The sequence below is a fragment of the Gouania willdenowi genome, chromosome 16, assembly GCF_900634775.1.
Source record: "Gouania willdenowi chromosome 16, fGouWil2.1, whole genome shotgun sequence".
NCBI lineage: Eukaryota > Metazoa > Chordata > Actinopteri > Blenniiformes > Gobiesocidae > Gouania > Gouania willdenowi.
In genome coordinates, this window is record NC_041059.1 from 29,623,274 (window position 1) to 29,629,095 (window position 5,822).

The following is a 5,822-nucleotide window of genomic DNA, read 5'->3' on the forward strand; positions in this document are numbered from 1 at the left end:
TTATGGCGTGTTCACACAGAAGGCGTCAGAAGCGGCAGGTTTACATTCACCGACTCCAACGCGCTTCTAGGGAGCGTCGGGTGTCCCATTTTGAAGCTTTTTGCGCAGCGAACGCTTTTGACGTGCATACAGCGCTTTCAATGCGGCTGACGCTGGAGTTGGGATTGTTGAACTTTTGGGGCATATCGCGGTTCGTCGACCGATCAGGAGCGTTCCCCAAACGTGAAGTATTCAGAATAATGAGAAGAACAAAAAAACACTAACCGGAGGCAAAGGCAGATGGACAGGCTCTTTTGCTGGAATAGAGCTCCTGTAGTTGGGGTCCTGGTAGGAGATGCGAATGCCAATGTCTGAAAGCGACTCTCGTCCGAGCGCAGCTCTGGTGAATCCAGAAACGGTGCCGAGGAGAAAACAAAGCCAAGCCACTCTCTCGATAATGTAGAGCCGATGAACGGGAGTCGGAGGCGGCGTGTTCAGCAAGGAATACTAAACTTTATTCTCCATGCAAAAACACTTCTCTATAACCCTTTAACATCACAGTGCACATACTGAGTCACAACAAAATACATCCGACCGGAAACAGCCTACTCAACACAGTAATGTTCTCCACCACTTCACAGTCACTGGGTGAATTATGAACGTAACTGATCGCCACAATATCATCCATTGTATGAATACCACCGGCAACAGAGAAGCCCCTCCCCTCGACGCACGTCCTAAGCATCTTCGACACTGGTGACAAGAGTCTGTATTCAATGAGTACAAGCGTCCAACTACTCACGTGAGGCACAATTTTGACGTCTGAAACGCGTTTGGTGTCAACGTACCATTAGTGGGCCGTCAACCCGAAGAGGGCTGGTATGGTCTGCTACATTTTTTTTTTTTTGATGAGCGAGTGGAGGCAGACATGGTAACAAGTGGCCAAAAATCATCAAAAAAGTGGTAAAAACATGGCAAGAAAAAAATGTAAAGTGACTAAAATGGGCCAAAAGCAGTCAAGTGGCAAAAAAAGATGGTATGTAATGGAAAAGGGTAGCTATAATGGACAAAATGTGGCAAACAATAGTTAAAAAGGGCAAGAATGTAGAAGAAAAAGAGGCCAAATTAAGGGAAAAAGGGAAAGTGATAATTATTGGTATTTACAGCTTATTTGGATGAAAAGTGGTCAATCAAAATTAAAGACAGTACAAAAATATGGATAAGTGTCAAAAAGAACTTGCAAAAATGGACAAAAAAAATGAATATTTATTGGCAAAAGGAAGCTAAAATCTGAAAAAAGGGTCAAAACTTTTTGAAAATGGGACAAAGGAAGTTGCAAAATGGCCTAAGAATATACATTTAAAAGGAGTTAAAAAGTTTCCCCTTTTAAGGTTTTCTGAGGGAATAATAATTCAAATTAAGACAGAACCACATGTTGATTATCACTGACTTAATAACAGCTTCTACATGGTGTCACTGATAATGTAGTGGACCGGTCTGGACAGAAAATGCCAGGGCTGAATTTTGGTCCCAGTCCACTCCTGAAGGGAAGTTATCCTTTTTCATTTTACAGTGTATGCTACATTGAAATAAAATGTCAAGAGTTGGACAAGAATCAACCAACAACACGTTTTTGTACCCAAATATATTTGTTTTCGGCAGAAAAACTTGGTTATTGGGTTCAGTTACTCTTTGAGTTAATGGCTAATGATCTTTTTACCACTGTTGAAATGATTTACTATAACATTGTTTCTTAGGCTGATGCTGTCAGAGATGGACAACCTTCGGAAGGAGCGGTATGAGCAGCAACAGGTGGTCCAGACTATGATGCTGACCAGTGACTTTGGAGCCGTGACAAAGTACCACACACAGCTCCTCTACTCTCACAGTGACGCACACTGTTCCATAGCCATGTTTGGTGTCACGACGCAGCCAATCGGGCTAAAGGAGGAGAGTCAGGGAGCAAATGCACAGGAAACTGTTCAGGAGCTCAGCAAACCAGACCAAATCAGAGAGAGCTTCAGAGCTGCAGCTTTGATGTCCTCACCAAGCCTGATTACAAACCGGGTGCAGAAAAGGGAGTGATAGGCAATGAACATGTTGAATGCATGATCTAACAAAGAAAATCATTATTTACTTAATAATACAAGTCAGCATACTATTTGCCATGCTTTTTCTGTTTCCAATATCAATGTACACACATGTAATTATATATCTGGTGTACATATGTATGTGTTCATATAGATGAGTAGTTTTGTGCTAAAGACTTTATACACATTTCTGTGTTTAATAAAGATTTTTGAGCAGTTTGACGAAAGACATTTTTCCTACTGGCCCACACACTTTGAGGCAAACACAGAGCAATCTGATCTCAAGTGGGCCACTTCCACATATATATATGTTACGACCCCCTCTAGGATGTGATATCAAGGCTTGAGGGGCCGCAACATAAATAGGACGCCACACAGAAAGCAAGGGTTATAAAAAGTATTTAACAAAATCTTGAAAGTAGCAACAGAACAAACTAAAAAGGACTGGAGACCCTGGCCAAACTAAACAAAAGTAGGGCGGACACTGGGCCAACCCTATGCAGGGCCATCGTCCCAGCGTCCACCCTCTAAACTACAAAACATACAAAGGACTAAAACTACCTAAAGACGAAAACAGGACTACCAGAAATCTCCGGTCCAAACTAAAATAACAAACTTACGAAGAACTCCAGTGGGGAGCTGAAGAACTCTCCCCACATGTCTGCTGCTGGTCAGTTGTTGTGCCTCCCTCCGTCTGGTCCTCTCAGCCCTTTATACATCTCCTCCTCCCTCTCCTACCTGATTGCTGATGTGAATCAGGTGTGTTAGGAGAGAGGAGGAAGGAAAGGCTGAGAGGCCCCTTTACATTTTTCACTCTGATTCATTGCTGCCATTTGCTAAAATCAAAAAAGTTCATATTTATTTCTCATTAATGTACACTTGACAAAAAAAACAAAACAGAAATGTAGAAATTTTTGCAAATTTATTAAGAAAGAAAAACTGAAATATCACATGGTCGTAAGTATTCAGACCCTTTGCTCAGTATTGAGTAGAAGCACCTTTTTGAGTTAGTACAGCCATGAGTCTTCTTGGGAATAATGCAACAAGTTTTTCACACCTGGATTTGGGGATCCTCTGCCATTCTTCCTTGCAGACCCTCTCCAGTTCTGTCAGGTTGGATGGTGAACGTTAGTGGACAGCCATTTTCAGGTCTCTCCAGAGATGCTCAATTGGGTTTAAGTCAGGGCTCTGGCTGGGCCAGTCAAGAATGGTCACAGAGTTGTTGCGAAGCCACTCCTTTGTTATTTTAGCTGTGTGCTTGGGGTCATTGTCTTGTTGAAAGGTGAACCTTCGGCCCAGTCTGAGGTCCTGAGCACTCTGGAAGAGGTTTTCTTCCAGGATATCTTTGTACCTGGCCGCATTCATCTTTTATTCAATTGCAACCAGTCGTCCTGTCCCTGTAGCTGAAAAACACCCCCATAACATGATGCTGCCACCACCATGTTTCACTGTTGGGATTGTATTGGGCAGGTGATGAGCAGTGCCTGGTTTTCTCCACACATACCGCTTAGAATTAACGCCAAAAAGTTCAGCCTTGGTCTCATCAGACCAGTGAATCTTATTTCTCACAGTCTGGGAGTCCTTCATGTGTTTTTTGTCAAACTGTATGCAGGCTTTCATATGTTGTGTTCAAGACCACACTATCCAAGACCGAGACTTGCCCGAGACCAGAATGCACTGAGACCAAGACAAGACCAAGACTTTCGGGAGCCGAGACTGAGTCAAGACCGAGACAAGCCGAGACAGAGACCAAGACCATAAACATTTTTTTTTTTTCAATTTAAAAAAATGTATAAATAAATAAATACAATTTTGACAAGGTTCGACAGTTAAATAACATTCTCTCTTTAATTTTAGTTTATTTTAAATACATTTGATGGACAAAAAAGGTGCCTGCAAAAAATTAACTAAAATATTAAAACTACTACTGATAAATTCACAATTATTCTACATATTTGAAAACAAGATTTTTATGTCAGCTGAATGTACAGCAAGTGTTTAAAAGCATTTCTGTCAAGAAATAATGATTCTTGATTCTGATTCTTTGAGTTGTGCAGGTCAACAGGTCACAGAGTTCACAAGATAATTTTTTTGTTTGAAAAGGCCTTTACACAGGTTATTTTTATTAATTCACTTAGTTCATATACTGTAGTTTAATTTGGTTGCTGTAATGTAACTAGGATATTCAATTAACAACAAGTTGTCAGCAGTGTAAAAAACATAGAGCTACAGGTAGATGTGAAACTAAATAAAACAAACTCAAACCCTGGAACAGTCATGTGACAAATTAATCAATAGTTATTGTTGAGAATTATTATTATTATTCTGGATACAGTGGAAACAGAAACTATAAAAAATAATTATATTGTGAACCTGTTTATATTGTGGGGAACATATTATATACATAAATGTAATTTGAGTCTAAAGCCACAAAAAACACCACTTTAAAAAGAAAATAGACTAATATAAGACCTCTTTACAGTTATTTGAGTCATTCTGTGCTAGTGCAACTTGTGGTGATGACGCGCTGGTGACGACATAATCCAAGATGGTGGCGGCCCGGACTACAGCTGACACTATGTAATAAAAGCCTTAAAAAACATGGATATAATGAAAAGAGTGGATGGACAGATGCATAAACATGCAGACTTTTACATAGACACACACGGAATTATTAAACACACACATGGACTTATTAAACAATCACGGACCTCGGTAAACACGGTAAACGGAACAGGCTGCACCGGACGGCTGACACTAGGACTCAGAGGCGGAGTAAGTGTGTCCCCTATCCTGCATTCACAGGCTGTAATATCACCAGTTTATCATTTTACCAGTTGTTAGAGCTACTGTCTTTACCAGGGAGATAATATTTATTACTGGTGATTGTTTTCTGGAGTTTTACTGGGATTTTTTACCTCTGATTAGTTCATATCTCCCTTGCGCTCCACGGTCCAAACTGACTCCATAGCCAGACACACACACACACACACACACACACACACACATTAAGGAAGGTTGCGGTCATTATACAGGGTGGAGTAAAGAATGAATAAAAGATTGTTTTATCCTGTTCTTCTCCGTGTTATCACATTATAAAAAAAGTTTAAAAATAGCAGGAATTAGTGCTGGTCTCGAAAGGTCTTGATGAAAAATCCTGAGTCCAGGCAGCCCGAGTCCGAGACAAGACCGAGTCAAAATGCTTCAGAGTCCAAGACGAGACCAAGACCTTTAAAATTTGGTCTCAAGACCGGTCTTGAGACCAAGACCAGTCTCGACTACCACAACACTATCTTGCACTGAGGATAGGCTTCCGTCGGGCCACTCTGCCATAAAGCCCCCACTGGTGGGGGGCTGCAGTGATAGTTGACTTTGTGGAACTTTCTCCCCTCTCCCTACTGCATTGTTGGAGCTCAGCCACAGTGATCTTTGGGTTCTTCTTTACCTCTCTCACCAAGGCTCTTCTCCCACGTTTGCCTGGACGGCCAGGTCTAGGAAGAGTTCTGATCGTCCCAAACTTCTTCCATTTAAGGATTATGGAGGCCACTGTGCTCCTAGGAACCTTGAGTACTGCAGGAATTATTTTATTGGCCAGATCTGTGCCTTGCCACAATTCTGTCTCTGAGCTCCTTGGCAGTTCCTTCGACCACATGATTCTCATTTGCTCTGACATGCACTGTGAGTTGTAAGGTCTTATATCAACAGGTGTGTGCCTTTCCTAATCTTGTCCAATCAGTTTAATTAAACACAGCT